The sequence below is a fragment of the Orcinus orca genome, chromosome 7, assembly GCF_937001465.1.
Source record: "Orcinus orca chromosome 7, mOrcOrc1.1, whole genome shotgun sequence".
Lineage (NCBI taxonomy): Eukaryota > Metazoa > Chordata > Mammalia > Artiodactyla > Delphinidae > Orcinus > Orcinus orca.
Window position 1 is genome coordinate 42,503,547 of NC_064565.1, and position 27,418 is coordinate 42,530,964.

The following is a 27,418-nucleotide window of genomic DNA, read 5'->3' on the forward strand; positions in this document are numbered from 1 at the left end:
TCTGTTTCATTGATAGGTTCATTTGTGTTGTATTTTAGATTCCACATGTAAGTGATATCATATGGTATTTGTCTTTCTCTTTCTGACTTACTTCACTTAGCATGATCATTTCTGATTGCTTTTTTAAATTTAACTATAATTGATTTACAATACTGTGTTAGTTTCAGGTGTACAGCTTCAGGTTCTTTTCCATTATAGATTATGACAAGATATTGAATATGGCTACCTGTGCTATACAGTAAATCCTTGTTGATTTACTTTATATATAGTGGTGTGGCAAGCAGGCCTTTCTAAGGATAGTGGTCTCAGGCCTGCTATGTTAACCCTTTTCTGCATACCAGAGTATCACAATTCATTTGGTTGTCATGTCTCCCTAGTCTCCTCTGGTTTGTGACAGTTTCTCAGTCTTTCCTTGTTTTTCATGACCTTTACAGTCTTGAGGAGTGCTGACCAGATATGCTGTAGATTGTCTCTGAATCTAAGTTTGTCTGATGTCTTTCTCATGATTAGATGGGTGTTGTAGGATTTTGGAAAGTATTTCACAGAGGTAGAGTGTCCTTATCACATTATTGTAAGGAGTACATGATATCTGGTGATGGTAACTTTTAGCACTTAGTAAATGTAGCATTTGCCAAGTTCCTCCACTTAAAAGTTAATATTTTTCCCTTTCCCTACTCTGTTCTTAGGAAGCAGGTCACTGAGTCTAGCCCACCCTCAAGGGGAAGGAAGGGCATTAAGCTTTACCTTCTGTAGAGGGGAATATCTAAGTATATTATTGGAATTTTTCTATAAGGAAAATTTGTCTCTTTTATCCTATTTACCCATTTATTAAATTGTTTATAGCAGTATGAACTCATGTATATTTATCTTATACTTTGAGTTGTAACCCAATAATACTTTTTTTTTTTTTGCTCTTTTCTTGTTTGCGTTTGCTCAAAGTGTTCCATCTTTGGTCACTGGGAGTTCTTTCAGTTGACTTCTATGTCCCTTTGATGTGTTACTATTTTTTTTTAGCATTTCTTTACTTTCCTGGTACTATAAGATGCTCTAGGCTCATCTTATGTATTCTCTGCTGCATTCTTAGAATCAACCGTTTCTCGAAGGCAACCTGGTTCTGACGTTCTCTTTAAAGGCTGCCATAGAAGATTCCTAGACTTCATGATGCCTTAAGTAGAGAGCTGGCTAACCTGAGCTTGTTATTTCCTTCCTGAAGCACATTAACAGTAATTAACAACAGCCATCCAATTCCACAGTTTTTATAACTGTCTTCGCCTCTCTCAAATGCTAGAGCTATTATAGAAGCCAGTGCAAGCCCTTCTACCTGTACCCAACTCCAATTTACCATGATCTTAGTAATTGTGATGCTACGGAAGTAGTTCTTAACATTTGGCATCAGAACCACCTGGAGGACTTGCTAAAAACACAGATTGCTGGACCCCACTGCAGAGTTTCTGATTTAGTAAATCTTGTGTGGAGCACAACCTAAACCCTACCCAGGTAAACATAAAACTTCACACAAAAGGCCTATTCTCCTCAGTTCCTTTTACCCAGTATATCATGTCTGGCTTTTAACCAAAACTCACAAAGCATACTAAAAGACAAAAACCAAAACAAAACAGTTTGAAGAGCAAGCATCAGAACTAGATTCAGACATGGCAGGGATGTTAGACATTTCTTCAACCTGGCTTAATTTCTGCCAGGTTGGTTAGGCTCTGGTGAAACCCTAGTTAGTTAGGCTCTGGTAAAACCCTAGTTTAGGTTAGAATCTAGGGTTTTACCAGATTCTAAAATAATAATTTCTCTCGAGGTCAGGCCTCCTTAAAAAGAATAGAATGCTCTGGGCTTATTTCAGAATGGCTACTTTCCTCCTCCCCCTGCCAGAAGCACAAGGGGATTTTCTCTGACCTTCCTTGTGGGAACTTGATAGGGCTCCTTGAGGTAAAACTTACAATAATGGGGGGGCCTCCCTGTTACTGGGTACTCATGAAGTGTTTAACTCTCAGACTTATCCACAGTGAGCCTCCAGCAGTTCATCAATCACAGTTCAGGTTTCCCTACCCCAGTACTTGTTCTAGCAGAGGCTTCTGCTCTAATAAGTTGTGATTCTCTATATCTGCCTGTCTGTCTCTCCAACTTTGGGGGCAGCAGTTTGCCCTGTGACCTCAGATCTCTGAGGGAGCTAAAAAGAGTTGTTGATTTTCAGGTCAGCTTTTTTTTCTTACTGTGTGGACCAGAGTGACAACTCCTAAGCTTCTTGGATTCTAGACCAGAAACCAGAAGTTGGCTCTCTTTTTCTCTCTTTACTATCATAGGCATTACAGTGTTTTGGACCTACATACTAGAAACATTAAAATAAGCTCTAACTCTGCTTCTATTTTTCCAGTTTTTAAAAACCTAATTGTTTCACTTCTTTCTTCAAACTTTCTTTTTGCTGTCCACCCACCCCCTCCCTTTGGCATCGCCTCTATTGTATCCCACGCTCTCTTTTCCTCCACGCCTTCCAATTCTTCCCTTTGAGAAAGGGCACCCAATAGAAGGGGCTGGGATCTACTTCATGCTCTGTTAACTGAGTCATGAACCCATAAGGCTACGTCTCTCCCAGAGAGGGAGCCTTTTTCTTTTAAAGACATCATATGGGCTAGCCTATCCCTGCCCACAAAACAACTTAATTATCCTGAAATACCACCTTTATGGTTTTGTTCCCTCAAGAACCTACTGGATTTGCCTGCCACAGAAAGTTCAATCTGGGCTGTCACTGTCTGTGGTAAATAACTCATTTTTCCCTACCCAATAACCTTATTTTCCATGGCTTAAAGCATCAGTTTTTGAAGTCAGGTGAATTTTCACAGCCTTGCCACTGACTATGTGACTTTGGGAAAATACTTAACTTCTAGGAATCTCAGTTTTCTTATTTGTAAGTATAACTTCATAAGTTTGCTATGAAGATTCAATGGGATCATGAGAGCTTTTCATATAGTATGTGCTCGGTAGCATTTACAAAAGGAAGTTTTGCAATGATAGATGTGTTTTCTATTTGCACTGTTCAATTTAGTAGCCACTAGGCATCTGTGGCTATTGCTCACTTGAAATGTGTCTGAATTTTAAATTTTATTTCATTTAATTAATTTAAACTTAAATAGCCACACGTAGCTAGTGGCTAGCTTTTAAGACGGAGCTAGCACTAGTAAACATTGTGAAAATCAGTTGAAGGAAATAGAAGTGTCTTTTGTCTGTATTACTTGTGTCTCACGATACTTCCCTTTCCAGAAATGCGTGCTTTCTTCATTCACCTATCTTCATCTTTTACCTCTTTTCATTTTTCACATCTGTAAATTTAAGACCCAATTCAACACCCATCTTCTCAAGAAGCGTTCCTCAGTTGGTCACAATTCACGTCTTTCACTTCTCTGAAACTTTTGTTGAACAGATGGTCAACACTGCACTACTTAGCACTTAATATTCTTCTGACCTATCTTGTGCAATAGTTGTAACTCCCCAAGAGCATAATATAAGGATCTGTGTGGTTTTTGATTCTGTGCCCCTCCAAGGCAAATAGCCCATTACTTAAAATATGTAAACACTGCATTATGGACTGAATGTTTGTGTCTGCCCCAAATTCATATGTTGAAATCTAGTCACCAATGTGATGATATTTTGAGGTGGGACCACTGGCAGGTAATTAAGTCATGAGAGTGTGGCCTTCACTAATGAGATTAGTGCCCTTATAAGAAGAGGCCAGAGAGTCTAGCACACTCTCTTTCTGCCATGTGAATGTACAATAAGTCAGCAGTCTGCAACCCAGAAGAAGATCCTCCCCAGAACCTGACCATGCTGGCACCCAGATCTCAGACTTCCAGCCTCCTGAACTGTGAGAAATAAGTTTCTGTTGTTTATAAGCTACCCACTCTCTGATACTTTGTTTTAGCAGCATGAACTAAGACACACTGAGTAACCCTGTTTGATTTATTACTTGTCCTTTACCTCTCTGATTCATTCTTCTCACCTTCCAATTCCCGCTACCAATTTGGCTGAAAGAAGTGCCCAAATATCCAATAAAATACTTACTTATCTTTTTCTATTCTACCTTTGTGTTACTTTATTCTCCCCACTCCTGCAAAATGAATAAAAGCATATTTTCAGGTACGTTACATTTTTCCCATTTAATTTAGTTAAACATTGGGTGCCTACTATTTACAAAATATTAGTGGTAGGGGCAAGAATTGATGATGGAGACTTCCCTGATGGCACAGTGGTTAAGAATCTGCCTGCTGGGGCTTCCTTGGTGGTGCAGTGGTTAAGAACCCACCTGCTTGGGCTTCCCTGGTGGCGCAGTGGTTGAGAGTCCGCCTGCCGATGCAGGGGACACAGGTTCATGCCCCGGTCCAGGAAGATCCCACATGCCGTGGAGTGGCTGGGCCCATGAGCCATGGCCGCTGAGCCTGCGCGTCTGGAACCTGTGCTCTGCAACGGGAAAGGCCACAACAATGAGAGGCCCGCATACGGCAAAGAAAAAAGAATCTGCCTGCCAATGCAGGGGTCACGAGTTCAAGCCCTGGTCCAGGAAGATCCCACGTGCTGCGGAGCCACTAAGCCCGTGCGCCACAACTACTGAGCCTGCGCTCTAAAGCCTGCAAAGCCACCGCAACGAGAAGCCCACGCACCGCAACAAAGAGTAGCCCCCGCTGCCACACCTAGCAGCAACAAAGTCTGCATGCAGCAACAAAGACCCAATGCAGCCAAAAATAAATTAAATTAAAAAAAAATGACACGGGTTTGACCCTGGTCCAGGAAGATCCCACATGCCACGGAGCAACTAAGCCCATGCACCACTACCAAGCCTGCGCTCTAGAGCCCATGAGCCACAACTTCTGAAGTCCACATGCCTACAGCCTGTGCTCTGCAACAAGAGAAGCCACCACAATGAGAAGCCCGTGCACAGCAAGAAAGATCCAATGCAGCCAAAAAACAAACAAACAAACAAACAAATTTTTAAAAAAAAGAGTTGATGATGGGGCATGAAAATGATATAACTGCTCTCGAATGAGTTATATTTAGAAGAGGAGAGTGATTTATGAAAATGATTGATTAATGGAAGAGAATACACAGGAAAAAGGGAATTACCAACTGTTGGTGGAATATAGACCAATGGTATTTTGGTATGTAGCTATTTAAAATATTTTAGTTGCCTAGTTGAGGGTAGTTAGCCTAACAAATTTTGGTGTCTGGGATGCTTCCGATTGTAATTAAGAAATTTTATCTTGAACTAAACTCTCACAAATTGGATAGGTTGAATCCTTAGCAAAATAAAGAGAAACTATGTATGGACAGTATAGAAAAAAATCATTTTGAAAATCAGCTTATGAAAAAGATAACATGGTCTACTATACTGTATATAAATAAATAAATAAACATAAGTAAATTTTAAAAATAAAAATTTGTCACTAGAAAAAAATTTATTAAGCTTAAAAAAAGAAAAAGATAACCTGGAAAAGTAAGGGATAAACAAATGATAATAACATTAAAAATCATGTTAAAAGGGTTGGAGAAGAAAAACAGAGGTACAAATTCAGGAAATTCTGTGTGTGCACATGTGTGTATGTTTTTTAAAGAAAAATACTAAGGAGGTTTATCTTAAAAGCCCATGGCAAACATTTAGAGAAGAGCTAACACCTATCCTTCTCAAACTCTTCCAAAATATAGCAGAGGGAGAAACACTCCCAAACTCATTCTATGAGGCCACCATCAACCTGATACCAAAACCAGATAAAGATGACACAAAAAAGGAAAACTACAGGCCAATATCTCTGATGAACATAGATGCAAAAATCCTCAACAAAATACTAGCAGACAGAATCCAGCAGCACATTAAAGGATCATACACCATGATCAAGTGGGGTTTATCCCAGGAATGCAAGGATTCAATATATGCAAATCAATCAATGTGATACACCATATTAACAAAATGAAGAAGAAAAACCGTATGATCATCTCAATAGATACAGAAAAAGCTTTTGACAAAATTCAACACCCAAAAAAAAAAAAAAAAATCAACACCCATTTATATTAAAAACTCTCCAGAAAGTAGGCATAGAGGGAACATACCTCAACATAATAAAGGCCATATATGACAAATCCACAGCCAACATCGTTCTCAATGGTCAACAACTGAAAACATTTCCACTAAGGTCAGGAACAAGACAAGGTTGCCTACTCTCACCACTATTGTTCAACATAGTTTTGGAAGCTTTAGCCAGAGCAATCAGTGAAGAAAAAGAAGTAAAAGGAATCCAAATCGGAAAGAAGAAGTAAAACTGTCACTGTTTGCAGATGACATGATACTATACATAGAGAACCCTAAAGATGCTACCAGAAAACTACTAGAGCTAATCAATGAATTTGGTACAGTAGCAGGATGCAAAATTAATGCACAGAAATCTCTTGCATTCCTATACACTAATGATGAAAAATCTGAAAGGGAAAATAAGGAAACACTCCCATTTACCATTGCACCAAAAAGAATAAAATACCTAGGAATAAACCTACCAAAGGAGACAAAAGACCTGTATGCAGAAAACTAAAACACTAATGAAAGAAATTAAAGATGATACAAACAGATGGAGAGATATACCATGTTCTTGGATTGGAAGCATCAACCTTGTGAAAATGACTATACTACCCAAAGCAATCTACAGATTCAGTGCAATCCCTATCAAACTACCAATGGCATTTTTCACAGAACTAGAACAAAAAAAATCACAATTTGTATGGAAACACAAAAGACCCCGAATAGCTAAAGCAATCTTGAGAAAGAAAAATGGAGCTGGAGGAATCAGGCTCCCTGACTTCAGACTATACTACAAAGCTACAGTAATCAAGACAGTATGGTACTGGCACAAAAACAGAAATATAGATCAATGGAACAGGATAGAAAGCCCAGAGATAAACTCACGCACATATGGTCATCTTATCTCTGATAAAGGAGGCAAGAATATACAATGGAGAAAAGACAGCCTCTTCAATAAGTGGTTCTGGGAAAACTGGACAGCTACATGTAAAAGAATGAAATTAGAATACTCCCTAACACCACACACAAAAATAAACTCAAAATGGATTAAAGACCTAAATGTAAGGCCAGACACTATCAAACTCTTAGAGGAAAACATAGACAGAACACTCTGTGACATAAATCACAGCAAGATCCTTTTTGACCCACCTCCTAGAGAAATGGAAATAAAAACAAAAATAAACAAATGGGACCTAATGAAACTTCAAAGTTTTTGCACAGCAAAGGAAACCATAAGCAAGATGAAAAGACAACCCTCAGAATGGGAGAAAATATTTGCAAACGAAGCAAGTGACAAAGGATTAATCTCCAAAATATACAAGCAGCTCATGCAGCTCAATATCAAAAGAACAAAAAAACGAATCCAAAAATGGGCACTAAACCTAAATAGACATTTCTCCAAAGAAGATAAACAGGTTGCCAACAAACACATGAAAGGATGCCCAACATCACTAATCATTAGAGAAATGCAAATCAAAACTACAGTGAGGTATCACCTCACACCAGTCAGAATGGCCATCATCAAAAATTCTACAAACGATAAATGCTGGAGAGGGTGTGGAGAAAAGGGAACCCTTTTGCACTGTTGATGGGAATGTAAATTGGTACAGCCACTATGGAGAACAGTATGGAGGTTCCTTAAAAAACTAAAAATAGAACTACCATATGACCCAGCAATCCCACTACTGGGCATATACCCTGAGAAAACCATAATTCAAAACGAGTCATGTACCACAATGTTCATTGCAGCACTATTTACAATAGCCAGGACATGGAAGCAACCGAAGTGTCCATCAACAGATGAATGGATAAAGAAGATGTGGCATATGTATACAATGGAATATTACTCAGCCATAAAAAGAAACGAAACTGAGTTATTTGTAGTGAGGTGGATGGACCTAGAGTCCGTCATACAGAATGAAGTCAAAAAGAGAAAAAATAATACTGTATGCTAACACATATATATGGAATCTTAAAAAAAAAAAAAAGGTTCTGAGGAACCTAGGGGCAGGACAGGAATAAAGACGCAGATGTAGAGAATGGACTTGAGGACACGGAGAGGGAGAAGGGTAAGTTGGGACGAAGTGAGAGAGTGACATTGACATATATACACTACCAAGTGTAAAATAGATAGCTAGTGGGAAGCAACTGCATAGCACAGGGAGATCAGCTCAGTGCTTTGTGACCACCTAGTGGGGTGGGATAGGGAGGGTGGGAGGGAGATGCAACAGGGAGGGGATATATGTATACGTATAGTTGATTCACTTTGTTATACAGCAGAAACTAACACAACAATGTAAAGCAATTATACTCCAATAAAGATGTTAAAAAATAAGTAAATAAAATTTAAAAGCAAAAAAAAAAAAAGGCCCATGGCCATAAAGGCCTAGCTCACAGGACTCTCAGCAGGATTGGTTGATTCTATTCAGTAATATTGTTTATTGAAAATACAGTTGGAAGAGTGGTATAATGTAATTACACCAAAAATTAGCTTTTTACTTCATAACTAACTTAAAACTGGAGAATTATTTATTTCTCCTTTTATCATCTTTATTACCATGCCCTGCACAGTAGGTGGCGGCATTGTTTAACTTCCTATCAACAGAATGGCCTTAACTACAAAATACAAAAGCAAATATTGAAACAAATTGCAGGAACCCAATTTGGCCAATTTAAAACATTGCCCTTTCTATCTACCTTAAAAAGTTATATGCCGCCTGCCGATGCAGGGGACACGGGTTCGTGCCCCGGTCCGGGAAGATCCCACGTGCCGCGGAGCGGCTGCGCCCATGAGCCATGGCCGCTGAGCCTGCGCGTCCGGAGCCTGTGCTCCGCAACGGGAAAGGCCACAACAGTGAGAGGCCCGCGTAACGCAAAAAAAAACAAAAACAAAAAAACAAGTTATATGAATAATACCTCATTATAGTATACCAAATTTGTATATTTCCTACATTGAGTTTAATAAAAAGTATTTGCTGACAAATTCATTTTGCCAATGAATGTCAATAAACCAGGATGTGCTGTTTTAAATATCAATATTTACCTATTCTTCATCACGAGACTGTAACAAATTAATTCCTTTTTAGTTTTAATGTAAAGATAGTATTTATTTTGTACTTAATTTCATTTGTGCTAGTCATTCAGCAATGTTTATTATGCCTACAATGACCAGCACTCCATGAAGCTCTGCAGAGGTAGTCAGAAGAGCAGTTATCTGGGTTGGGCGCTAAAGACAGGTAAAATCTCAACGTGCATTTGAATTTAAAACGTCACTTTCAGGCAATATACAGCCATAATTTATGCATGCTATGGAGTAGTTGGGTTTTTTTTTTTAATTTTTATTGGAGTATAATTGATTTACAAGGTTGTGTTAGTTTCAGGTGTACAGCGAAGTGAATCAGTTATACATATACATGTATCCACTCTTTTTTTAAAAAGATTCTTTCCCCATATAAGCCATTTACAGAGTATTGAGTAGAGTTCCCTGTGCTATACAGTAGATTCTTATTAGTTATCTATTTTATATATAGTAGTGTGTATATGTCAATCCCATTCTCCCAATTTATCCCTCCCCTCCTTACCCACTGGTAACCATAAGTTTGCTTTCTACGTCTATGACTCTACTTCTGTTTTGTAAATAAGTTCATCTGTACCCTTTTTTTAGATTTCACATCTAAGCGCTATCATATATTTGCCTTTCTCTGTCTGACATACTTCACTCAGTATGCGGAGTAGCCGTTTTTAGTTATTCTAAAATTTACCTCTTTTAGCTTTAAAGGGTGCAGCCTAATTTTAGTATTCAGAATTTATTATTTTTATATCCTCCTAAGATCCTATATTTTTAAATCTTTCTTTTTCTAAAATAAGAGATATTTTTAAAAAAATAACTGTCTTTGTCTCTTGTCCCATTTGGGTTCCCTTTTTGATCCTTTCCATAATCACTGTAGTGTTACTTAAAGTGAAACATTCCAAGTAGAGATATACCAGGTAGGATTATATTTTCATTTTTGGTTTCCAATAATTTCTTGAGGATCTTGAGCATGAACCAACAGCTTTAGGAAGCCAACTTCAAAATTCTAAGATCTCTTTCTTGGTCATAATTAATACATGCCTTTTAACCTAGCATGCAGCAGCTTAGGTTGCTTTTTCCCAAATGTCTTATTTTATTCTTACTTTAGTCAAAGTTATCTATTCTTTCTAGTCAAGGGAAATTTTCAATTCAAGGACATTTCAGAGATTTATGTAAAGAACAAGAAATCACGTTTTTTGCAGGGAGTCACCATATTGTCCACAAGTATATTCACATTTTTAATAAGATATTTTATAGATCTCAGATTAAGCATAGAGACAGATGTCCTAAAAAAACCTTCTTTTGTTTGCACCAAAAAAAAGTTGTATATAATATAAAATAATAGCTCTTTAATGTGCTAAGAGCTACAACTTAGTATTCATTGTATCACCTGCACCTGGCTCAGCGGATGTGCAAACAACTGTTAGCTGAACAAATGCACCTGAACAGTCTCAGTGTCCTGAATCACTCGATTGCACCCACAGGCAGGGCCTCAGACGTCCTACTGGAATCCCCGTGGCTATCGTTAAGCCTCTTGAGGAATCTTTCTTGGCGTCTCCCTCCTGCTTTCTCTTATGAACCCGCTTGTTGCACTCAGTGTCTCTGATTCCAACGTGTGCCTCATTCCCAGCATCCTCCTCTCTGCTGTGTCCCTTCTAACTGTCCCTTCAGTTAGCAACAAGTAAATTCAACACTCATATCAGTTCAACTCTCTCCCAGGCTTGCTCCAGCTTTGCTGTCAGTTCTGTGTTTCAGATCTTCCTGGACATCAAATTCTGTTACCCTCACACATTAAACCAGCCCTGGCTCATCAAGCCCCCCAACTTAATCTGGGAGGGAAATTTAGGGCAAATGTATAAACGCAGGTGTGAACTAACACATTTTAAACATTGTAGATTATTTCAGTAGCTGAAGTCATTGGACTAGAAATAAAAAGGAATTCTATAAAGATGATGGGCCCAATTTAAGAAAAAATAAGGGAAGAAGTTGTAATTATCGTAGGGTCAATATAACAAAGGAGGGCACATCCAAGCTTACTGTAGGTCTCCCTCCTAGAGATACCAGTGCAATCCTGTGGGAGAAGATCAGGGGCAAGAATTGAAAAGAGTTTTTTGAGGAGGGAGGGGGACATTTTACTATTTCTATTTATCACTCTACTAGGCTAAATTGCTTTATTCAATAAATTGAATAATACATTTAAACATTATTGGATGCTAAAGTAGAAGTGCCATAAATAGCAAGTGACATTGTTGAGCTTACATGACAGGCAAATGTAGTGGTGGATGACCCTCCACTGTGTAAGGTATTTAAGATTTTTAAATGGAGAAGACATTCAGAAATAATGCAGAAAACATCTACTTACTTTTTTATAAAACCATACTCTAATAGCTGTGGAAATATGTTTTATGGTTCTAGTTATGTGGCACTTCACAAATATAATGACTCTTGAAAATATCCAGAAAGGAATCACCAGAGTGATAAACTATATGAGGTCTACTATCTGAAAACCAGCCAAATGAGTAAGGCTATAATTTAAGAAAGATAGACGTTAAGAAGGAATATGGTCAGAGTTCATAAACTGTAGTTCATATGTACATGGCATTATTTTTCAAAAATGCTGTAATGCAATACTTCATTTGCTTATAAAAATTTAGTAAAAATTAAGCATTATAATCTTCATTTAAAAAATAAACAGCACAGGGACTTCTGTAGTGGCTCAGTGGTTAAGGATCCGCCTGCCAATGCAGGGGACACGGGTTCGAGCCCTGGTCCGGGAAGATCCCATGTGCCGCGGAGCAACTAAGCCCGTGCACCACAACTACTGAGCCTGTGCTGTAGCGCCCTTGAGCCACAAATACTGAGCCCATGTGCCACAACTACTGAAGCCCATGCACCTAGAGCCCATGCTCAACAAGAAGAGAAGCCACTGTAATGAGAAGCCCGCGCACTGCCAGGAAGAGTAGCCCCCGCTCGCTACCACTAGAGAAAGCCCGCGTGCAGCAACAAAGACCCAACATAGCCATAAATAAATAAATACTTAAAATTAAAAAAAAATAAACAGCATGTAAAACCATGAAGGAGTTGATAAAGTGACAATATACCTCTTAACTAAATATTAATGTATTGTAAGTGGGTAAGATTTCTTTGTAGTTTATAAGAGGTACATTTAATGAGCATAATTTGACAAAATACACGTAATACAGTGGACAATAAACTTGAGACACTTTAAAAAATAATTTAGGCTGGTAAAGTCCTCAAAGTTAAGTGGTTTCAAAGAAGATTAAGATCAATTTGTAGATTATATATCCATAATGAGTTGTTAGGAGAAAATAGAGGACAATGTTCTTCCAAAAACATCCCCATGGTCTAAGATTCAAATCTTAGGTGCTGAAAACTAATATCACACAAAAATCAAGTAAATTGCTCTATTCTTCTTAATACACTGTATGGGAGTCTTAACCTACTACCAAATTACTATTTTAGGACTAACCTTTAGTCATAAGATTAACATCTTCCATATTCCAGTTAATATGAAATAACCTTTGCTTCCCAAATTCATTAGCACATTAGCAGAATCTAGGCATATCACTTATTAAAGAAATGTCAAAAGGAAACCCTAAGTGTAACAAATGAATGACTTTACCACTTTAACACTCAACACGTGTTCCCTATTCTTGCCCCCATTAGAAAATAAAATGTTCATGATCTTTGTATTCATAAAAGGATCTAGAGGTTTAAACAAAGACAAATGAAAAATACATCTTTTTCTTTAGGTAGTCTCTAAATACCTTTAATTTTTTTTTTTTTTTTTTGGCTTATTGACTATACCTATAAGACAGGCTTATAGTCTGTCTGTAAGTATAAATCAGGTTGTGATATTGAGTTAGAGCTAAAGAAAGGAAAATATAGTTCCTAGGTACTCCACCATAGTGCTTGTGCTGCGAACACAGCACTCCTTTGATATTCAAACCAATCAATCCCTCGTCCGTACCCACTTCAGCCTCCTTTCATCACGGGTTCGTGCCCCGGTCCAGGAGGATCCCACATGCCGTGGAGCGGCTGGGCCCGTGAGCCATGGCCGCTGAGCCTGCACGTCCGGAGCCTGTGCTCGGCAACGGGAGAGGCCACAACGGTGAGAGGCCCGCGTATCGCAAAAACAAAGAAACAAACCTTTTGCCCATGCTTTCCCCGCGCTTGTCTTGCCTCCTTGGTGCTGACCGTGGTGCTTCCTGTGGCCCTCCATGGCATGGCGTGCCCCCTCCTCTTGGGAACTGTAAGTAACAATCTTTTCAATGGCAGTTGTCTCCTGATCTGTTGGACCCACTCTACCAGAATAAAAACCAAAATCCTGGGTATGTTTTAAAAACAAGAGATGCAGAATGAAAAGGGCTTATGTAGAACTTGGTCTCAGAGTGCAGTTTGAGGAACTCTGGGTTGCCTGAGACCTTTCAGGGAGTCTGAGAGATCAAAATCATGAACAAGTAAAAGATCTTCTCAGAGTGCAAAAGCCCAATGGATTCTAATGTAACCAAGTATGAAAAGACTGTGGATATGGTTTCAGATTCCTCACTGTAGCTAATCTTTGAGAAACTACCACTGGTTGAATATTAGTATTGTATCATAGAGGAATATCTACAATTATCTGTAAAGCTTTTAAAATACTTCTCCCTTTTCCAACTACGTGTCTGCATGAAGCCAGATTTTCTTCATATACTTGAACCAAAGCAACATATTGAATGCAGAAACAGATATCAGAATGCAGCTGTCCTCTATTAAGCCAGATACTAAAGAGATTTGCAACAATGAAAAAGTGATATTCTTTTCAAAAAATTTGTTTAATTTGGAAAATACATTTATTTTCATAAAACTGTTATTAATAACATGTAATGTGCTTATTATTGTTATTTTTAATGAATCAGTAAGTAAAACTTTTCAATGTTCCTCAGTTTTAATTTCAAATATGGTAAATATCAATAGATAACGTACTGTTAAGAAGGAAAGGGGGTTATGAGATCAAATTTTGAGAACCACTGGTGTAAAAGAAAAGAGACAGATGAAACTGGAGAGACAGTGAAGAGCCAAGCTGTGAAGCAACTTGAATTGCAGGCTAAAGTGGGTATTTTTATCATGGAGGTAATGGAGTTTTGAGCAGAGAGATAATATGATGAAAGGAACTTTTTACGAAGAGAACTCATATATATGCTTATGTGTGTAGGACAGTTTGAAAAAGGTGTGTATCTGTTTAGTGTGTTTTGGTGGAGCGGGAGGCAGTGTCTGAGGCAGAGAAACCAGGCAGGAAGCTGATGGAAAATCCTAGACACAAGGTAGCCAAGGTCTTAATGAGGAGTATCGTGAGGGAATGCAAATAATAACTAGTGTTGCTAAAATGTATTGAGTGTTTACTATATGCCAGGCACTGCGGAAAATACTTGGTGTAGGTTATCTCATTCTCTCCTCACAGTCTTCTAATGGTTAACTTTATAAATTACATTTTAAAGATGAGAATACTGAGGCACAAAGAGGCTGCTGTAAGATGGCAAATGAGAGATGAAGCTGAGGTTTGAACACAGGCAGTCTGACTGCAGAGTTGAATAGCAGAGTCAGCGCAGCATAGAGGAAGAAGCCTTTCAGGCATTGGGTGAGGGTGGCGGATGCTTTGGTTCCTCCCTGATCGCTTTACTGGGCAGCATACGCGTCCCCAGCTAACGTGAATATTGGCTGCTTCTGGCTCACAGCTGCACCCTTTGGGGGAGGGTTACCCTTGGCTGACAGGAGATGACTAGGAGGCCTGGGAGGCTGGCGGTGGTGGCTCCAGGCCCTCAGAGGCTGTGCAGGTGTGCGGAAGGCCTCTGTGGCACATGCCTACTCCTGTGAGAATGCTTCATGTAGGGGCAGGAAAGGCGGAGGCTAGACCTCTTCTGAACTACACGTTTGTCTGACTTCTTCCCCTGCCCTCTCCTGCTACCCTCCCTCCCTTATAGTGTCTCAGGAAAGCATTCTCCCAATCAACCAGTTGAATGAATCCCAGTCTCAGGCTCTGCTTCTCAGAACCTGTCTGAAACACTGAGGAAATTCGTTTTAAAATAACTTTTGGAACCTATAATGGAAAATAATCTTAAAAAAAAAAAAAAATATATATATATATATAAAAAACTTTAAAAATAAACTAGTCTGAATTAAAAGAAATACGTTTTGGAATTCCATTCTTTTTGTGGGCCTCAGACTTTAGAGCAGTCTCTGAGATGGATCTATAATGTGGTCCCTCATTAACTTGACTACTTTTTTAATATATATCCAGACAACTTGAGAAACTCATTAAGACTTGAGACACATTCATTGCATATCACACTCCAACTAGAACCTTTTGCTTTTTTTCTAATCAAGCTACTCTGGGCACTCTGCTCTTCACTTAGCAGGACAGGAGCCTCTATGTTTATTCATCTTTATATCCCACCAGCAGCTAGCATGGTGTTCTTTACTTAGGAGATACACAGTGAATGTATTAGATAAAAAGAAAAAAATTCTCAGAATTTGTTACATCATTTTACTGGCACCCTTATGTTGAAAAATATCCTCCTGAGTATCTAATGTAGTTGTTTTCTCTCATGTGCATGAGACTCATCTGGGGGAGCTTGACACAAATGCAAATCGAAGGGTCCCATCGCTCCTATCCTCCCTACTTGTGATTTTCATTCTCTAGGGCTAAAATAAGGTTACGAATTTGCATTTCTAGCAACACCACAGGAGATTTTAATGCAGGAGGTTATTGGGCCATATTTTGAGAAACACTCCTTTAAAATACTTAGACATGACATGAAGCTACCTGTTAAAAAAAAAGAACCACCACCAACAAGATTTCAGATCTAAAGGGCATGACCTTCTTTTTTTTTTTTTTGCGATATGCGGGCCTCTCACTGTTGTGGCCCCTCCCGTTGCAGAGCACAGGCTCTGGACGCGCAGGCTCAGAGGCCATGGCTCACGGGCCCAGCCGTTCCGCGGCATGTGGGATCTTCCCGGACTGGGGAACAAACCCGTGTCCCCTGCATCGGCAGGCGGACTCTCAACCACTGTGCCACCAGGGAAGCCCGCACAACGTTCTTTACAATCATGAACATTATCTCTTACCCATAACTATCATTACAAGATGTACAGGCCAATTTGAGGATCTTGGAACATTTTCAGACTTGCCAAGTTTTACTGAGATGACTTCGTTCGTAAACATGGGAACAATGAAAAATAAATGTTTCTAACAAGTTTGGTATTTAAATATATGTCCAACATCCTATACAGTCTATCATTAGATGCCTTCTAACATGCTATTAGTACTCCTAGGGGCCTTGGTTATCCTACCATACATTAACCACAGTGATTTGTACAGCTTTCAGGCAATTTGCCCTTCCATCCTTCAAAAAAAATACACCAGTGAATGCTTTTGAAGGGTCTCTGAGGTAAATGACCTTTGCCACCTAGAAAGCGCTATTAAAGTGATGTCTACTTTGGGAAATTGTTGCTGAAACATTATAAATCCATCAGTGACCAGGATGACCATGAAAAAAGCCAGAGTTTCTGGGCTGGTCTCAGAGGAATTCAGTTCTCTATACTGAAAGTCAGTGATTTACAATAAACCATGCTGTGAGGGATATCTGAAAGGATTATGATAGAATCATCCCCAGTTTATTCACAGTCATTCTTGCCTTTAGGAACAACCCTAAAAAGACAGTGACTAGGTTGGCCAGCTGTGGCATTGCTACAACAGTGGGCAAAAGCACTTTTACCCCCTCATCAATAAATGTGTAGTGGTGTGCCAGGGCATATTTAGCATTTCTTAAAACATGACTTGGTAACTTAAGATATGGAAAAGTTTCTCTCCTGGTACTGAGGAATAAACTCCTAACAGACTGAAACTCCCACCAAATAACAAAATATAGAAACTAACTACCTGAGAGCTCTGCAGAGTGAACAAAAAGCAGCAAGTTTGGGAGAGAAATTAAAATTTGGAAAAGATGACCAGCCTGGAGTAAATTTCCTGCTTTTTTATAGCTTGCCTCCAGGGGTAACTACAGATGAAGCATGCTATGAGCAGCTAGACTCTCACAGAAAGTCAACCATCGTTCTGTCCTGAGCAGCCGGGGGATAGAACCCCAAGTAAGAAGGGCTTCCAGAAAGTGAGACAAAAATCCCAGAAAAGAGAGAGCCTAAGAAGGGGACCCCAAATTCCTGTGTATAAACTCTGCCCAAGGCCGGCCTCTGAACAACACCTACATATGGCAGACTGCAAGCAGTTCCCCTAAAATAGAAGATCTGAACTGAGATTTGAGCTTCCAGCCACTCTAGGCAAGGAAGAGCTTGCAGTTTAAGTATAACCAATTAGTATCCTGCTATAACAAAACGTCAATACTCTCTGGAGAAATATGAAAGAATCCACAGTCCTGAATCCCACAGCACAACATTGACAATATCCAGGATACAATCCAAATTTTCTTGACATTTGAAGAATTAAAGAAATGTAAGAGAAAAGATAATCAAAGAAGGATGATCCCAGATGACCCAGATATTGGAAATACCAGAGACTTTGAAGCAGCTATTGTAACTATGCTCAGTGAGGTAAAGGAAGATATTATTGGAATGAAACGATAACAAATCTCAGCAGAGAAATAGAAACTATAAAAATAGATAAAATAGAAATTCTAGAACTCAAGAATTCAATATATGAAATAAAAATGTCACTGGGTCAACTTAAAGCAGAATGGAAATGACAGGGGAAGGAGTGAGAGAACTTGGAGACAGATCAATGGAAATTATTCAGTCTGAAGAACAGAGAGAAAAAAGAGTTAAAAATAAAAAGACCAGGAATAATATCAAGCAGTCTAACATGTGTAATTCATAAATAAAAGTTGAAAAAATTAAAGGGAGAAATAGACAATTCCACAATTATTGCTGAAGATTTTAACACAATTACCATTTGAGAGATCTTTCAGAAATTGATAAAACTGGAAAAAAAATCATCAAAGACATACTGATTATGAGCATTGTTAACCACTGTGACCTAATTGGTAGTGTTGAATGTTTATATTTGAAAAGAAGAAAAGTCTGAAATCACCAAAGAAGCTGGAAAAAAAAAATTAAGTAGAAAGAAAGAAAAACTTAAAAAACAGTGTGAGAAAGAAAATTTACAAGTCAATACTATTCATGAATTGAAATAGAAAAACCCTAAGACTATTAAAAAATCAAATCCAGCTAAAAAAGATAATACCTCCTCACAAAATTGGGTTTAACTTCAGGAATACAAGGTTAAATTTACCACTTTAACAGTTTAATGGAGAAAAATCATATGATTATCTTCATAAATGCAAAAAATGTGTTTGATAAAACATTTATTTGTGATAAAACTCTTAGAAAACTAGAAACAGAACTTTCTAAATTTGACAAAGGGTGTGCATAAAATAAAACATCAAATTTTTATTTGTGAAACAGTGAATGCTTACTCTTGACATCAGGCAAATGGCAACGATAGCCACAATAACTATTTCATTCAACAGTGTACTGGGTATCCTAGACAACACAGAAAGGCATAAAGAAAAGGAATAGAGATGAAAAGAAAGAAACAAAAAGTCCATTATTTTGCAGGTAGTATGATTGTTCCAAAGTAATAGAACTCATAGTAATCTATGGATTATTAGAATTAATTTCAAAATATAGCATGTTCCTAAATACATCAATATCAGTGCATTGCATTTGTATAAACTATCAACAGATGGTTCAAAAATGAATTTTAAAATTTATTATATATATAAAATACCAAACCGAAGACATTTGTTGCTCAGCGATAAAATCACTGGTGGGATTATTTAAACACTTCAGTTTTGTTTTTTTTTAAAAATAATAGACATGGTTTTAAATTTTACTATATGTATAGCTACAGGATGAAATTAGTTAAATATTAAAAGAGTTACTGGGCTTCCCTGCTGGTGCAGTGGTTGGGAGTCCGCCTGCTGATGCAGGGGACACGGGTTCGTGCCCTGGTCCGGGAAGATCCCACATGCCGCGGTGCGGCTAGGCCTATGAGCCATGGCTGCTGAGCCTGCGCGTCCGGAGCCTGTGCTCCGCAACGGGAGAGGCCACAACAGTGAGAGGCCCGGGTACCGCAAAAAAAAAAAGAGTTACTTATGTTGTGATCATTAATGTGTCCTTTGTTCCTGAATAAAAATATAAATAAATAAATCACATATTGGGGAAATTTTTTTAAATTATTATAATGGCATCAAAAATATTAAGTACCTAGCAATAAATATTACAGGTATAAACTATAAGATAAATTTATAAAATTTTATTTAAATACACTAAAAAACCCCTAAACTATTAGAGAGAAGCCATGTTAATTAATAAAAGACTCAATATTATAATGAGTATTTAATCAGTATTTCAGTATTTAATCAGTATTTCTTCAATCAGTATTTCAGGGTACTTTTTTGTTGAATTCGAGCAAACTAATTCTAAAATTTAAATTGAAAGAGCAAAGATTGGTAATAACCAAAACCCTCTTGAAGAAGAGAATGAAGTGGAGCAATTTGACCTACCAGTTATAAAATTAATTTATAAAGTTATAGTATTTAAAATGGTGTGTTATTTGCACAGTGACAGGAGAAAAGAACAGTGAGCAGAATTGAGAGCCCAGATGTGGATGTTTGATACTTGACTGAGATTATTAAATCTTGCAGTTGAGCAAGGAAATATATTGGCTTTGCAATAAATGGTGCTGGGACAATTGGATAACCATAGAAGAGGGGGATGAAATTACCCCCCACCTCTCACCACACACAGAAAAGAAGGATTACAAACCTCACAGATAAGCAATACAATAAAACTTTTAGAAGACAGTATTGGATAATATCTTTATACCACTAGAGTGGGAAAAGATTTCTTAAAACAGAGAAGTATAAAAAATAATCAACGAACTACATTCAAATTTAGAACTTTACTTCATCAAAGACATATTAGGGGGCTTCCCTGGTGGCGCAGTGGTTGAGAGTCCTCCTGCCGATGCAGGGGACATGGGTTCGTGTCCCGGTCCGGGAAGATCCCACGTGCCGCGGAGCGGCTGGGCCCGTGAGCCATGGCCACTGAGCCTGCACGTCCGGAGCCTGTGCTCCGCAACGGGAGAGGCCACAAGAGTGAGAGGCCCACGTACCGCCAAAAAAAAAAAAAAAAAGACATATTAGGAGAGTGAAAAAATGGACCATAAACTGAGAGAGGACAATTTCAACACATATAACCAACAAAGGAGTTGTCCAAGATGTTTAAAGAATTGGTATGACTAAATAAGAAAAATACAAATGCTCCAGTAGAAAGATGGCCTATAGAAAGAACCAGAAATTTCACCAAGATGAATCAAAACTGGCTCACAAATATATGAAAAGATGTTAAATCTTTGTTGGTAATGTGGACATTCAAAATAAAACCAGAGTGTGAAACTATTTCACACACCAGATTGGAAAACACAGATCACTAACCTAATTTATTTTCTCCCCATATCCACTCCTTGTGATTCAACTGATTTGATTTTCATGAGAAATTCAACATTGTCTTCTCCTCCCTTCCTAATGAGTAAGTGGGAAGAAACTTACTTCACTTAGTGCCCTGTTCTTGGTTGCTAAGTGGAAAAAGTGTTGGCAATGTACCATGATAACTTTTTTCTTTCTACTTTTAACCGTATCTCTGTGCTATCTTTATTTCTAGGCTTGTTTAATCACTCGACAGCTATATCAAAACAAACATTTAATAGTTAGGTTTATTGCTTAATTGTGATTCTTTTATTATGTGGGGTGATGAACTAATTAACTTCTTAAGCAGAATTTATGTGCCAAGATTTTACCTGAAATATGTTCCTCATGTAAGTCTGAAGTTGTATTTTTTCCATGGAAGGGGACTGCTTTTTTTTTTTTTTTTTTTTTTTTGCGGTACGCGGGCCTCTGTCTGTTGTGGCCTCTCCCGTTGAGGAGCACAGGCTCCAGACGCGCTGGCTCAGCGGCCATGGCTCACGGGCCCAGCCACTCTGCGGCATGTGGGGTCTTCCCGGACCGGGGCACGAACCCGTGTCGCCTGCATCGGCAGGCGGACTCTCAACCACTGCGCCACCAGGGAAGTCCCGGGACTGCTTTTTTAAAAATACAAAGATCTCTAGATGGGAAACTTCAGGTCATTGGCATCTTAATGTGAATTCATTTGTCAGAGGTTCTCCTCCAAAACAGAGAGCATGAAGTTTAAAATGGATGTGAGGTCAAGGAGGTGTAGGCAATAAAAGGAGGGAAAGGGAATCAGGAAGTATGTGTGGAAACTACAGCAGAGCACAAACTTTACAGTTTGCTTAGCCCTACTGTCATATTCTAATTTCAGGTGCCACTTTGTCTTGCCTAATAATCACCATGAAAATATTCCATATGAAATCAGTTAAAAGACATTTAAGTGGTAATTTGGGAAAATAGAAGTGGGTTGCCAGGTTATAGGAATTTCCAGGCATTATTCTTCCACAAAATTTTTGATATTATTTTATGTTTAATCATGTAGCACACCAGTGTTCTCAATGAAAATAATTCCTGGTCTTCATTAGCCAAAGATTATCCAAATTCTATTCTATGGAGAAACCTCTTCCTGATGTAAAGCACTCAATTTGAAGCAGTAAACAATTTTGGCACTAGATAAGGATTTTAGTAGCATGTACACATAATGATACACTAAGATCCTAAAAAAGAACCTTGATTCAGGTCCCTTGAAAGAGATTATTCCTGATAGATCAAGGAATCCTGATTATAGATTCCAAGTTCCTATAAAGCCTGTTGTTCTGGCTCTTAAAAAAAGTTACTTTCTTCATATCTACTTAGGTTCTCCAAATGATAGATGAATTGATTTCCGTTTTACAAATTTATTTTTAAATATCAAACCTACATCACACAACTGGATGTGAAAAATCAGACCAGGATCTTATATTATTAAAAGTATCACTAAAGCTCCATATTTACTTCATATCACATGCCAATGAATCAAAGTTAAAATGCTATCATTTTCAAAGAAGCATTCAAGTCTATTTCTATATTGCTTTCAAAACAAAAAATACAAGGTTTATGATTTGACCTATCCACAGCAAGTCATAATATTGAAAACTAAGTTTCAGTGTTTTATGCTAGTTTTGTAGCTATGTTGGAAGAAAGTCTGAATGCATTACCAAGAAGATGTCTCTTAGTGTTCATACCTATGACAATCTGGTTTTGACCCTGGTTATTAGAGAGACATGTTTCCAAACCTCTGAGAATATCTTGTTTTCTAGATTAAGATTTGCATGATATACATTCAGCTAAACTAAGTGTATATAAGCAGCAAAAATCACTAACCTGTTTTCTATTGCTAAGTACATAGGCAATAAAGTAATTTAAATTAAAGCTCTTTTTACTGAAATTCATGTATTCCCCTTCCTTAAGTGCAATCTCAAGAAAGTACAGATTCTCCTCACCTTGGTTTTCTAGATTTTTCCTTATTTAGACTAACTTTCAAGACATATTACATTTACCATTATCACTTCCTGCTCAAAAGTTGTTGACCTGACCTTGCCACATTTAACATCTAAATTTTTTTGGTGACAGCTTTATTAAGATATAGTCACATACAGTTCACCAATTTAAAGTGAATATAATTCAGTGGTTTTTAGTATATCATGGATATATGCAATCATTATCAGAATCAATTTTAGAATATTTTCACTGCCCTAAAAAGAAACGCTCTCTCCTTTAGCTATCACCCCTCAATCCTCCTACCCCATACCCTTACTGTAGGCAGCCACTAATCTACTTTTTGCTTCTATAGATTTGACTATATTGGACATTTCATATAAATGAAACATATATGGTCCTTTACAACTGGCTTCTTTCACTTAGCATAATGTTTTCAAGGTTCATCAAAGTTGTAACATGTATTAATTAGTATTCTTTTTTATGGCCAAGTAATATTCATTGTGTTCCATTGTATAGATAGACCACAATACCACATTTTGTTTATCCATTCATTATTTAATGGACATTTGGGTCATTTCCACCTTTTGGCTATTGTGAATAATACTGCTATAAATATTCAAGTGTTTGTGTGGATATGTTTTCATTTTTCTTGGCTATATATTTAGAAGTGGAATTGCTCCATGTTTAACTTTTGAGGAATTATCAGACTGTTTTCCAAAGTAACCACACCATTTTCCATTCTCATCAGTGGTTTATAAGGGTTCTGATTTCTCCACATCCTTACCAACATTTTTCATTATCTGTCTCTTTGATTACAGCCTTTCAAGTAGGTGTGAGTTGGTATCTCGTTGTTTTGATTTGCGTTTCCTTGATGATTAATGATGTTGAGCATCCTTTCATGTGCTTTTTGGCCATTTGTATATCTTCTTTGGAGACATGTCTATTCAGATCTTTTGCCCATTTTTAAATTGGGTTATTTATCTTTTTATTATTGAGAGTTATGTGTACTTTATATATTCTAGATACAAGTTCTTGTCCAATATATGACTTGCTAATATTTTCCTCTCATTCCATGAGTTGTTTTTTAACTTTCTTGATAGTATCATTTGACACACAAATGTTTTTAATTTTGGTGAAGTCCAGTTTATCTATTTTGTTGTTGTTGTTGTTGTTGCTTGTGCTTTTGGTGTCATATCTAAAACAACAGTGCTAAATCCAAGGTCATGAAGATTTAATCTTGTCTTTTCTAATATTTTATTATTTTAGCTTGTACAAAATGGATGTTTGATCCATTTTGAGTTAATTTATTTATATAGTGTGAGTTAGGGGTCCAAAATAATTATTTTGCATGTGGCTATCCAGTTGTCCTAGCACCATTTGTTGAAAAGACTATTCTCTCCCGACTGAATTATTTTGACATACTTGCAGGAAATAAATTAAGTATAAATGTGGGGGGTTGTTTTTGGATTCTCAATTCTATTCCATTGATCTATATGTCCATCCTTATGTCAGCACCATACTGTTGATTACTGTTTCTTGTAGTAAGTTTTGAAATGAGGGCTTCCCTGGTGGCGCAGTGGTTGAGAGTCCACCTGCCGATGCAGGGGACACGGGTTCGTGCCCCGGTCTGGGAAGATCCCACATGCCGCGGAGCAGCTGGGCCCCTGAGCCATGGCCACTGAGCCTGCGCGTCCAGAGCCTGTGCTCCGCAACGGGAGAGGCCACAACAGTGAGAGGCCCGCGTACCGCCAAAAAAAAAAAAAAAAAAAGATTGTTTTAGCTATTCTGGGTCTCTTGAGTTTCCATATGAATTTTAGGATCAGCTTGTTAATTTCTACAAAGCAGTCACTTTTGGATTCTGAGAGTAACTGTATTAAATCTATGGATCAATTTGGAGATTAATGCTATCATAACAATATTAAGTTTCCTATCCATGAACATGAGCTGTCTTTTCATTTATCTAAATCCTTAATTTCTTTCAAATATATTTGAATATATTTCAGAATATATTTTTCACTTCTTTTGTTAAATTCATTCCTAAGTATTTTATTTTTGATGCAATTGTAAATGAATTTTTTTAAATTTCATTTTCAGATTGTTTATTGCAAGTGTATAGAAGCGCAATTGACCTTTTCCAACTGATCTTGTATTCCACAACCTTGCTGAACTCATACATCAGACATAGATTTTTTAGTGGATTCTTTAGGACTTTGTTACAATATCTTGTCATCTGCAAAGAGAGTTAGTTCTTTTCTAGTCTTCCCTGGCTGGAACCTTCAATACAGTGTTAAATACAAGTGGCAAAAGTAAACATCCTTTTCTTCTTCCTTATCATATGGGGAAAGCATCTAGTCTTTCACCATTAAATTTATCGTTAGCTGTGGGGTTTTTTGTAGATGCTCTTTGTGAGGTTAAGGAAGTTCCTTAAACTAATCCTAGTTTGTTGGATGTTTTAATCGTAAAACTGTTTTGGATTTTCTCAGATACTTTTACTATGTTTATTGAAATGATTATACTTTTTCCTTTATTCCATTCATATGGTGTATTATACTGATTAATTTTCATATGTTGAACCAACCTGCGTTCCCGGGATAAGTCCCACTTGGTCATGGTATAATACCCTTTTTATATGCTGCTGGATTCAGTTTTCTAGTATTTTATTGAGGAGAATCTTTAGTCAATATTCATACGGTATACTGGCAAATATATTACATTTCAATACCTTATAGGCATATGTATATACATATACAATTATATATAATATTTATACATCATTATTATATGTAATATATAATATTTTATTTTTTTAAAAAAAGATTTATTTATCTATTTATTATTTATTTATTTATTTTGGCCGGGTCGGGTCTTAGGTGCATTGCAGAACATGGGATCTTCGTTGAGGCATGCAGGATCTTTTTGTTGTGGTGTGTGGGCTTCTCTCTACTTGTGGCAGTGCGAGTTTTCTCTTCTCTAGTTGTGGTGTGCAGGCTCCAGGACGTGTGAGCTCTGTAGTTTGCAGTACATGGGCTCTCTCATTGAGGTACGTGAGCTCAGTAGTTGTGGCACGCAGACTTAGTTGCCCTGCAGCATGTGGGATCTTAGTTCCTCGACCAGGGATCGAACCTGCGTCCCCTGCATTGGAAGGCAGATTATTTACCACTGGACCACCAGGGAAGTCCCAATATATAATATTTTAAAACAATTATGTATTTTATTTTATTTTTATTGAAGTATAGTTGATTTACAATATTGCATTCGTTTCATGTGTACAGCATAGTGACTCAGTTTTTTTATTTTTTGCAGATCATATTCCACTAGAGGTTATTACAAGATATTGTATATAATTCCCTGTGTTATATAGTAAATCCTTGTTGCTTATCTATTTTATGCATAGTAGTTTATATTTATTAACCCCATATTTCTAATTTGTTCCCCCTCCTCTTTGGTCACCATAACTTTGTTTTCTATGTCTGTGAGTCTGTTTCTGTTTTGTGTATAGATTCCACATATGAGTGCTATCATATAGTATTTGTCTTTGTCTCAATTATTTCATTAGGCATATTCTCTGGATCCATCCATGTTGCTGCAAATGGCAATATTTCATTCTTTTTTATGGCTGAGTAATATTCCATTGTGAATATATATCACATCTTCTTAAGCCAGTCCTCTGTTGATGGGCTTGTGGGTTGTTTCCATGTCTTGGCTATTGTAAATAGTGCTGCTATGAACATTGAGGTGCATGTATCTTTTTAATTAGAGTTTTTGTTTTTTCCAGATATATACCCAGGAATGGAATTGCTAGATCATATGGTAGCTCTATTGGTAGTTTTTTTTAAGGAAACTCCATACTGTTTTCCATAGTGGCTGAACCAATTTATATTCCCACCAACAATGTAGGAGGGTTCCCTTTTCTCCACATCCTCTCCAGCATTTATTATTTGTAAACTTTTTGATGATAGCCATTCTGACCAGTGTGAGGTGATCTCTCACTGTGGTTTTGATCTGCTTATCTCTAATAATTAGTGATGTTAAGCATCTTTTCATGTGCCTATTGGCCATCTGTATGTCTTCTTTGGAAAAATGTCTGTTTAGGTCTTCTGCCCATTTTTTCATTGGGTTGTTTGTTTTTTCACTATTGAGTTGTATGGCAATAATGTACTGAGTTGTATGACAACTATATATACACACTATATATATAAAATATACACTATATATATATTTGTGTGTGGTGTATTTTAAAAGAAGAAAGAAGAAGCAAAGAACACATTTAATATTTTGTGGTATTTTCTTTGAATTTCCTACTGACAGTTCAGAAAGATATTTAGACCAATTTTCTTTTAGATTATTATGGTTTATTTCCACCATTAACTCTGATCCTGAGAATTCATTTCAGTATTTGGTCAGAAGCAATGACATTGTTTTTTCAAATTATTCAGCAAATATCCCCAATAATTCATTGTATAATTCTTCCTTTCCCTACTTTCATCATGTAATAAAGTAATACATGTAAAAAGCCCTGTTTCTCTACCATATTGTTTGTATTTGTGTCATGTTCTCTTTCTTATTTCCCCTCAGGATTCAGTGCAGTCTCTATCAAAATATCAATAGCATTTTTCACAGAAATAGAACAAATAAGTCAAAAATTTGTATGGAAACACAAAAGAACCCAAATAGCCAAAACAATCTTGAGATAAAAGAACAAAGCTGAAGCCATTACATTCCCTGATTTCAAACTATACTTAAAGCTAGAGTAATCAAAACAGTATGGTACTGTTACAAATA

At 37.4% G+C, this 27,418-nt stretch overlaps 1 long non-coding RNA gene across 1 annotated transcript in view; it reads left to right on the forward strand.

Annotated features, from left to right (window-relative positions):
* The window catches only part of LOC125965069 (uncharacterized), a 46,053-nt gene that overhangs the window by 3,944 nt on the left and 14,691 nt on the right, over window positions 1–27,418 (forward strand). The window lies entirely within an intron of this gene.